The sequence below is a fragment of the Rhinatrema bivittatum genome, chromosome 6 (genome assembly GCF_901001135.1).
Source record: "Rhinatrema bivittatum chromosome 6, aRhiBiv1.1, whole genome shotgun sequence".
Lineage (NCBI taxonomy): Eukaryota > Metazoa > Chordata > Amphibia > Gymnophiona > Rhinatrematidae > Rhinatrema > Rhinatrema bivittatum.
Genome location: NC_042620.1, coordinates 38,446,192 through 38,456,579, shown reverse-complemented (window position 1 = coordinate 38,456,579; position 10,388 = coordinate 38,446,192). Strand labels below are relative to the sequence as shown.

The 10,388-nt window shown below is 47.5% G+C and overlaps 1 protein-coding gene across 3 annotated transcripts in view; it reads left to right on the top strand.

The window, feature by feature from the left end:
• Nucleotides 1–4,056: 4,056 nt before the first annotated feature.
• The window catches only part of HACD2 (3-hydroxyacyl-CoA dehydratase 2), a 57,793-nt gene continuing 51,461 nt past the window's right edge, over nucleotides 4,057–10,388 (top strand). The window contains exons 1-2 of one of the 3 annotated variants that reach the window (XM_029605307.1): nucleotides 4,057–4,193; nucleotides 6,763–6,907. The gene's annotated coding sequence lies outside the window, so the exon portion shown is untranslated. The other 2 variants (XM_029605308.1, XM_029605306.1) reach the window with 2 other exon arrangements.

Here is a 10,388-nt window from a genome sequence, read left to right as displayed (position 1 = left end):
TATTTTAAAATGTAATTCCATGAGAGCCATACAATATGTTTAAAACTAAATACAAGTAAATGTGTGCATTTTAAGTAAGATCACACTTTTAAAGTACAATAAGTCTCTGAAAATATTACACCAGGCCTTAAGACACCAATACATCTCCTATTAGGAAAACGGACCAAGTCAGGCTGCTATAGAGTCCTACACAGAAACTACACGCCAGCAGAAAACCTCACCTGAATCACGTGCTGTCCCTCACCTAACATAGAATAAAGAGACCAAAACGCATAACAAGAAGCATGCAGACAAAAACTGAATTGGAAACTGCAACAAGCTAGAGTCTCTGTATGCAGTGTAACAAAGGAAAAAAGAAACATCACACATCCTTATAAAACAAATCAAGAAATATAAAATCATCAGCAGTAAAACTGTACTAACAAAAAGAACATATTTCGAAACAGCTGATGAGTGGAATATCCAATAATTAAAAACTCATATAAAACATTTCCAGATACCAACAAAATATTTCAAAATAGCAGACACAAAGATCCAGTAATGAAAAATAATAAGGATACAAAAATTTTTTTGCTCTGCATACCTGGGAACGTTTGATATCCAGGTGTCCTGAGATTGTTCTGAATTAGCAGGAGGTGGGGTGGTTTGCTTGGAACTTTCTCCTCTCTCAGTCACATACCAGCGCTCTCTCTCACACTGGCTCTCAATGACACACCTATACACACATGCTCTCAGTCACTCACATATACAAATGTTTTTTCTCTCTCACTTATATAGGCTCTTAATTACACATTTACACACATGCTGTCTATCTTTTCACACTTACACACACACAGGCTTTCAATCACATAAATACATGCTGTCTTTTTCTCTCACACACAGACTCTCATTCACATGCTTACAAACATGTCCTCTCTTTCTCTCATTTACACACAGGCTCTCAATCACATACTCACATGCTCCCTCACCTAAATCAGCTCTCAATCACACACAGACACACATGGTCTCTCTCTCTCATTTAAACACAGGCTCTCAATCACATACTCACATGCTCCCTCACCTAAATCAGCTCTCAATCACACAGACACACATGGTCTCTCTCTCTCATTTAAACACAGGCTCTCAATCACATACTCACATGCTCCATCACCTAAACCAGCTGTCAATCAGACACAGACACACATGATCTCTCTCTTACTTATACACACAGGCTCTTAATCATACATACACATGATCTCTCTCACACACAAAGGATCTCAATCATACACACATACTCTTTCAAACAAACAGGTTTTCAATTACAAACTTACACATACAGGTTCCCAATGGTAAACTTACATTCATGCTCTCTCTCTCACAGGCAGGATCTCAATCACAGACATACTCTCTTTCACATATACAGGCTCTCAATCATTCACATACATGCAATCTCTCACTCACACACACAGGATCTCAAACACACATGCTTGCTCGCTCATTCACTCTCCCCCTCCCCCCCCCCCCCCGGAACTCGCGGCAGCAGCAGCCACCTCCCAACGCTAACCTCCTTCATTTTCAGCCCTCGCGGAGGCGAAGGCGGAGTCCCATCGGCCGCGGTTGAAGATTTTCATTTTCCTCCGAGCCGCGCTGCAGTCTTCTTCCCGCGCAGGCACCCGATGCTCTCCACTTCCTCTTCCGGGCCGTGGGAAGAAGAGAGCACCGGCGTGCTCTCTTCTTCCCGCGGCCCGGAAGAGGAAGTGGAGAGCATCGGGTGCCTGCGCGGGAAGACCCGCGCAGGCACCCGATGACTCCAGCGCTGGCACCCGGCTGACACCCGATGACTCCCGCGCAGGCACCCGGATGACTCCAGTCGGCGTGCTCTCTTCTCCTCCCCCCCGCGGCCCGGAAGAGGAAGTGGTGAGCATCGGGTGCCTGCGCGGAAGAAGAGACCACGCTAGTGTGGTCTCTTCTTCCCGCGCAGGCACCCGATGCTCTCCACTTCCTCTTCCGGGCCGCGGGTGGGGGGGAGGAGAAGAGAGCACGCCGGTGCCGCTGACTCCAGCTGTCCTGCCGCGTTCCGCCCGGGCTGACAGCATTTTAAGCCCGGGCGGCGGAGGACCGGGGAGCAGCTGGGTCAGCGGGGAACCGCGAAGTATGGCGACACGTGTCTGCGAGCCAGATGCAGCCCTCAAAAGAGCCATATCTGGCTCGCGAGCCATGGGTTCCCGACCCCTGATCTAGAGTATGAAGGCTTTTATTGGTTAAGGATAGAAACTGCTGCACCAGCAAGTTACCACCGTGCATTATTTTCTTCATTTCCATCCTCTAGCTTGTAGGAATTCACAGTGTTTATCCCATGCCCCTTTGAATTCTTTCACAGTTTTCGTCTTCACCACCTCCCCCGGAAGGGCATTCCAGGCATCCACTGTCCAGAGGGAAGGCAGTCTACAAATTTTGTTTGTGTAACTTAATTACTACTAACGTAGGCAGTCCACTGTTAAAGTGCTCCGTTTGCTAAATAAAATAAAAACTGCTTTTGAAAAGGCTGGAGTCCATGTGTCTTTATGCCTCCAGCCTGGGAAATTGCTTGGTTTCCTACAATCATTTAGAATAATGCAGAGCAGAATAAACATTTTCGAAATATCTTTATTTTTGTCAGTGCTTACTGTAATAACAACCATAATGTGTTACAACATGACAGCTCTTTCTTGGCCTGGCCATCTCTCCTGCCAGTCCCCTAAAGCTGCTCTCCTGCACATAGGCACCAAGTGACACATTTTAGGCACCTGGGCAACCTGGCATTATGGATTTTCCCAGGCTTACCTTAGCTCCCTCTCACATTTCCCCTACAGATCCCTTCTCTCCCCCTCCCTCCATGGTCTGTCCTCCTCTCTGTCATCATCTTTCTCATTCCTCAGCTCATCTGTAGGGTCCTTCATTTTCACGTTAAACCTATTTTCACCCATAAATTCCCAGATTTTCCAAAAATGAACAATCAATTTAAACCAATTTTCACTCTAATTTTAGGCTGATTAAAGAGCAGCTCCAGAGCTGCAAATGCAGTGTTAAAGTCTCTGTGGGCCAAATTACATGCAGCATTTTAAGTCCTGTCTCCCCACCATCACCACCAGCAAAAGCATTCATCCTCTAGTGCCGCTGATGGGACATTTCAAGTCCTGCCTTCCCCCCTCCTCCCAGGCAGCCATAATGCCTGCTGCTTGGTGCTGTCAATGCAGCATTTGAAGCAGGTCATGCCCACCAGAAGCACTTCCCAGCAGCTCCCTGGTCCCCCACAAAAGCAGAAGTGCAGTGCTGCAGAGCCTCACTAAGGGCCTGATTTACTAAGGCTTTTCTTCCATTCTGTGTCTATGGGGAAAATGTGTAGTAAATGAGGCCCTAAGCATGCTGCTGAAGGTGAGAGGAGCCACCACTAGTGAGGATGAATGCTGCTGCATGGAGGGGGTGGAAGAGGGCGATTCTCAGGGATGTGGGGAGAAACAGGAACATGCTAGGCAAGGGATGGGGGTAGAGATAAGGATGCTGCTGAGTGGGTGAATCTGCTTAATATTGTATTATTGTCCTGGCTTCTGTCCACCAAAATAAACTCCAATTTATTTATTTCCCCAGAAAAATGAGACACATTTTTCCACTGATTTTTTTCCTGGTTTTGTTCCTTTCATAAAAATCCCTGTTAAATTCCCAGGGTAAATTAAAAAATAAAAGCTGAAAATGAATGCCCCTATTCATCTGCCATCCTCACACCCGCTCTCAGTCTTACAAAGAACATTGTCACCCCCTTTTCAAGTCCCAATGGTTCACCCTCATCTCTTCAGCCCTAACTGTTCACTCTCTCACCCCCAACAGGTAGTGCACTGTTATCGTCCTCAATACCGCCGTCCCCCGTCCCCCCCATATTGGGTTTTAAACCCATCTCCAGGCGATCCCCCCCACTTCTGAAGACATCCTTCATCTGATACCTCTTTCACTTGATTTCCGCCGCCCAACCAATTCTCCCCTCTCAAGCACCTACTCCCAGCTGGTCCCCTCCTATCCCTTACATTCTGCAACTATAAGCAGGATGTGAGACAATTTTTTATTCAAAACTACATTACTCTCCGTGACAGCCGTTCTAGAGGCGCACTTCCCCTTTAAGAGAGGCCGAAGCAATTAGCAGTGCTGTGCCTGCGCTGCAACGCCGCCCGAAGCGGAGAGGGGTGAGTGCCGGCCTGAGTCAGACCACCGCCGGGGGTCCTCTCCTCTGAATGATTTTGTGCCACTGTGTAGTTAGTTAATTTGCAGGGCCGCTCTGCCGGCGGACGATTTCCTCCCTAGCCTTTCTCCTCTCCTTCCGGCTTCCGGGGGCTGCCTGCTTTCGATGCAATTTCCTTTCTGCTGGTGGTTGGGCTGGTCTCCTCGCCTCTGCTCTGCATGCTGACGTTAATTTTTTGAGACCCTGCCCTTCTCGCTGACCGGGCTTGCATTCAAACACATGCGCTGGAAAGGGAGGCTGTGCAGAGCTGTCAACAGCTAAAAAAAAAAAAAAAAAAAGGGAAGAAACCCCAGGTAATTCTAAAGAGCACAACGGGCGATGCTGGCGGTGCCCGTCTAGCATGCCCTACCCAAAGACTGGCACTGTGCGTGAGTTTGATAAAGGGGTGGGTGGAACTAGCTGGGTGCGGGTCGGTGCTTGAAGGAGGAGAGTCGCTGGGTACGGGGGGTGCTCTATTTGTCTTAATTCGATTGTGAGCTCTACTGAGCATGGATTGTTTCTTACGGGTTTTTGTACAGCACTACGTACATCGACTAGCGCCAAAGAAGTGTTTGGTAGTACTTCAGAGGGATAAATCGGCGGGGCGGGGGGGGGGGGGGGGGTGGAATCGGCTGGGTGGTGGAGGTTGCCCGGAGAGGGTTTTAGAGGGGACGTTAGCAGGTGATGGTTATTTGGGAGAAGGGGGTGGAGGCTGGCTGAAGAGAGGTGTGTGGTTTTTTTTTGGGGGGGTGGGGTGGAATCAACTAGAAGGGGGATTAAATGAAGGATGGTTTCAGAACTTCGGTGGGAATCAGCTATAGATGGGGGTTAAAACCTAGTGTGAAAGTAGGGGTTGGTGAAAGTGAGTAGTTGGGGGGACTGGAGGATGAGAGAGTGAACAGTTGAGGCCGAGAAGAGGGATGAGCAATTGTGACTGGAGAAGAAGGGTGACAATGTTCCCTCTGTCTGAAGTGTGTGACTGGAAGGCAGTTTGAGGGTGGCAAATGGGGCTGGTGAGGGGATGAGCTGGGGGATAAGAAAGTTGAAAGGATTGACCATGAAGGGAGAGAGGTTATCAATAGGAGAAATGTAGGAGAGGGAGTGAGTTAAGCCTGGGAAAATCCATGATGCCAGGTTACCCAGGTGCCTAAAATTGGTCGGTTTGTCTTATAGGCACTGCTTAAGGTTTTGGGGGGGGGGGGTGTGAATTTGATAAAAGAGGGAGGAAATCAGCTCAGTGTTGGTGGGGGGTGCTAGAGGGGGAAGAATCAATTGGATGTGGAAGGCTGGCCAGCGAGGGTTTTAGAGGGGTGGAATGGGCTGAGGAGGGAAAGGAAGAGATTGGTTGGCCAGTTTTGGAGGAGGACCAGATGAAGGATGGTTTGAGAGGTGGGAGTTCAGCTGGAGATGGGTTTAAAACCCAGATTGGGAGACAGTGGTGGGGATTTCAGAAAGTTGAGCAGTGGAGATTGGGGGGGGGGGGGAGGGGTAACAGTGAATAGTTGGGGGCTGAGGAGATAAAGGTGAGCAATTGGGATTAGAGAAGGGGGTGACAACAAAGTTCCCACTCTCTGAGCTGTATAACTGGAAGAAGGCTTGAGGATGGCAGTTGGGGCTGCTCTGGGGATGAGCTGGTGGATAAAAGAGATGATAATAGCATGATGGATCATGGAGGAAGGGGGGAGAGGGGACCAGTATAGGGGCATGTGAGAGAGGTACTAAGGTATGCCTGGGAAAATCCATGATGTCACACTACCCAGGAGCCTAAAATTGGTCACCTGATGTGTGTGTCCAGGAGAGCAGTTTTGGGGGGGGGGCTAGTGGGCGAGGTGCCTGGTCTAAGCTGAAAATGAGCTGCCGTGTTGATATTGCAGTAAGCATGGATAATAACAAAGGGGATGATATTTTGAAAATGGTTATTCTATTCTCCTTTTTCTAAATGATAAAGAATGGCTATTTTGTAGAAATATACATGAGTAGCCTAGTTGGAGCACTGGGCTTTGAACCAGAGAAACCAGGGTTCAAGTCCTACTACCACTCTTTGTGATCTTGGGTAAATCACTTTACCTTCCCTTTCCTCAGGTACAACTAGATTGTAAGCTCTCTGGGGATAGAGGATTACCTACAGTAGCTAAATGCAATGTTTTGAAGTACTGAAAAGCAGACTATAAAATATAAAAAAAAATAAAATAAAATAATTTGTAGTAGGGTGCTGTCAGTTTTCACCCAGGGTGCCATTTCCAGAGCCAGCCCCATCTGTGAGCACATTTGAATTTGTTGGGTGCATCTAAGATAAATGGACAGTGTACAGTTTGCTGCAAAGAAACAGTTTTGGAGATTCTGTAACTTATTTTTTGGGTTTTTGGTTTTTTTTAACTATTTCCAAAGTTATAATCGGAGCATTCAGTTAAATCAACAGCAGCAGCATTAAAAAACCCACTAGAGACCCACAGAATGAGAGAGAATGTTTTAGAAATCCAGTCTTAAGAGTAAAGCATGGGTTGTCTCACACTTTTTCGTTTTCTATATTGTAGCAATTGCTGTGGAGATCTCCATAGTGACCGAATTACCAGCTGGAATTAGAACCTGAAGCAGACCAGTGACGTTCTCCATTTGCTACTGAAACGCCTGTTTGTGCAAAAAGATTGCAATCAGCAGCTTAGAAGCACTACAGGGAAGGTAGGTATTTTACAGCTATACTTTGCAGTGTTGCAATTAAAATAGAAGGTACATGCTAATGCTTAATGGTATTGTCACAGGGGGATGTGTTTTATTAATGTGAAAGCATAGGTGATTCATTTTTGAGGTTTTTTTTTTTTTTATTTTACAAATAAACTAATGAAGCTAGAACATTTTGGATGGTAACTCAGACAACAGAAAACCTTTCAGCAAGGAAAATACTGCTTACAGTGCCAGATTTAAGTAACTGCAGCATTGGCTGGCTAAGGCTCTGCATTATTGTGTAGTGCCATCTCTTGTTCTGTATGTTTGTATAACAGTACTGGTGATCTAAAACTTGAGTTTATAATAGCGAAAAGATCCCCGCATTGTTTGGATAATCTTGTTTATAACAGCCTCTGTGTGTGGAGGGGAGGCAGGGTTTTGTGCCTGTATGTGTGGGGAGGCAGGGTTCTGCGCTTGCTTGTGTGTGTGGGGGGGTTGTGTGTGACTGTGAGTAGAGGGGTTCTGGGGGGGGTAGGAGCTTGTGCCTGGAGAGGGGTGGGGATGTGTGTGTGCATACATCTACCTGTCCCTGGGTTAAGTCTTCGTGTGCACATGTGTGTGCTTTTGTCTGAGTGGGTGGGCATGTGTGCTGTCTGCCTGAGCCTGGGAAGGGTGTCTGCACATGTCCACCTGTACATGGAATGGGAGTGTGCACACGTGTGTCTGACGGTGCCTGGGGGAGGTGCACGTGTCTGCCTCTTCCTGGAGGGTGTGTGTGTGGGTGCGCACGTGTCTGCATGGAGGGAGTGTATGTGTGTGTACGCACATCTTCCTCTGCCTGGAGGGGCAGTGCGCATGCCTGCCTGAGGTGAGGGTGGGCATGTGTGTTATCTGCCTCTGCTAGAGGAGGGAGGCGGGGTGCATGTGTGGCTGGGTGCACATTTCTGGGTTGGGTGGCCGTGTGATCTGCCGGCGGCTAAGTGTGTGTGGGTGCGCGTCGGATGGGGGGGGGGGGGGGGGAGGCTGTGTGCCTGGGTTGGATGGACGTGTGTGTGGGTGCATGTCTGCCTTGCTTGGGGAGGGGGGGGGTGTGTGCGAGCGTGCCTGAGTTAGGTGGCCATGTGATCTGCCTGCGGCTGGGTGTGTGGGGATGCGTGCATCTGCCTGCACCTGATGGGGCAGGGTGTGTGTGTGCACATCTGCCTATCCCTGTGGGAGGTGTGTGGAATGTGTGTGTCTGCCTGTGCCTGGGGGAGCGTGTCTGCCAGGGTGTGTGTGCGGGCACGTCTGCCTGGAGGTGGGCGGGCAGGCAGGCGTGCCTGCATGCGTCTTCGTGGGCCTGGATGTGTGTGCATGTCTGCCTGGGCATGTGCATGTCTGTCCGTGCCAAGGCGGAGGGGGGGTTTAATGCCTCTGTGCGTATCTGCTTGGATTCTGGATGTGTGTGTGTTTGAGGAGACTTTTGTGTGTGTGCCTATGCCTGCCTGTCCCTGTGTGTGGCAGCGTGATAGAGGATAATAGCAAACTGTACCAGGTGTTGCTCGGATTGTCTGGTGAATAACATCCTCAGTGTGGGGGCCTCTGCTTGTGTGCGCATAGGTGCTAGATTCCATGGTGAGCCATAGAATATGTAGGCATACAGTTTCACCATTATTATTACTACTATTTATTTAGACTTCCGCATTTCTTGCACTTCAAACTGGATTACATTCAGGTATTGTAGGAACTATTACTCCTACTACTTACCACTTCCATAGGGCTACACAACACAGGCAGCGCAGTACACATTTACAAAAAGACAGTCCCTTCTCAATAGAGCTTACAATCTAATAAACAAACATACAGGACAAAAATCTTGGGGCATTTCATAAAGCAAGACAATGGTTAAAAAGAAAAAAAAAGTCAACAAGACTAAAAGCAGACAATCAGGCCTAAGATTTAAAAGCTGTTTCAAAAAGGTGGATCTTTAGATGGGATTTAAACATGGCAAGAGAGGGAACATGATGCACCAGTTCAGGAAGACTATTCCAAGCACCCGGCGCAGCCAAGTGGAAAGCATGGATTCGGGAATCGGCAGTAGAGAAGAAGGGCACAGATAGGTGTGAATTATCCGATGAGCGGAGTGCACGAGGCGGTGTAGAGAGAGATGAGAGGAGAGGTAGTGAGGTGCTGCAGAGTGAAGGCATTTGTAGGTGAGAAAGAGGAGCTTTATTATTGCATGTGTAATGCTGTGGACTCCGTCATTTGGCCTGTGCCTCATTTCTTACCCCTTTTGCTGAAGGGCTCCCCAGTTGACTCCAGAATTCCCTTTGAGGGGGAGAGTACGCTCAGAGGCCCTGAGTGTTAGTCTCATTCCATTTTAATAAAGCTATAACCACGCTGGAGTCTGCAAATAGTTTGCAGCATAACTTAAGAACATAAGAAAATGCCATACTGGGTCAGACCAAGGGTCCATCAAGCCCAGCATCCTGTTTCCAACAATGGCCAATCCAGGCCATAAGAACCTGGCAAGTACCCAAAAACTGAGTCTATTCCATGTAACCATTGCTAATGGCAGTGGCTATTCTCTAAGTGAACTTAATAGCAGGTAATGGACTTCTCCTCCAAGAACTTATCCAATCCTTTTTTAAACACAGCTACACTAACTGCACTAACCACATCCTCTGGTAACAAATTCCAGAGTTTAATTGTGCGTTGAGTAAAAAAGAACTTTCTCCGATTAGTTTTAAATGTGCCCCATGCTAACTTCATGGAGTGCCCCCTAGTCTTTCTACTATCCAAAAGAGTAAATAACTGATTCACATCTACCCGTTCTGAATTGATGGCATGTACCGAAGTCCAGTAATTCAGTATTGGTTCCCTTGGTACTGCCATTTGTATCCAGTTTAAAGTTATGAAAACACATGTGACCCTGTAGCTTGTTCTTTTATTTAGTAGTTGCAACCACATTTGTCCCTCTCAATTTGGGGCATTTTGAAGCTTCCTCTAAGAGTGAAAACGCTGGTGGGTAGTTGGGTCCAAAATTACTTTCCCAGTCATCCATACCTTAAGTCTGAAGTCTTGAAACCCCACTCTGTTCTCCTCCGGTGATAGTCCACGTGCTTCCTCTCTTCTCCTCTTCCTCCGAGGAACTGGGTAGGTATCCATTCCTCCTGTACAACCTCTGATGGGTGGAAGAATCTAACTTTCTCCTCTAACAAAGTCAGAAGAAAGTGTGGATAGAAACTTCCTTCAATAAATCCACTGACCAAAGGCAGACAAAAAAAAAAAAATCTATCCTGGTTCCAAAAAGGAATTACTAAACTAGAGAGAGAAAGGAGCACCACCAATAAAATGCTTTCTCCTTGGACAACCGAAATAAAAAATCCACACGCTCCCTAGATGCTTCCCTCCCTTTTATAGAAACAGGAAGGAAGGAAGCAACCAACACAGCAGACCACATGGGGGAGCTGGAGAAAATGAACTTTAGCAAAATGATTTTTTTTTTTCGGGGAGG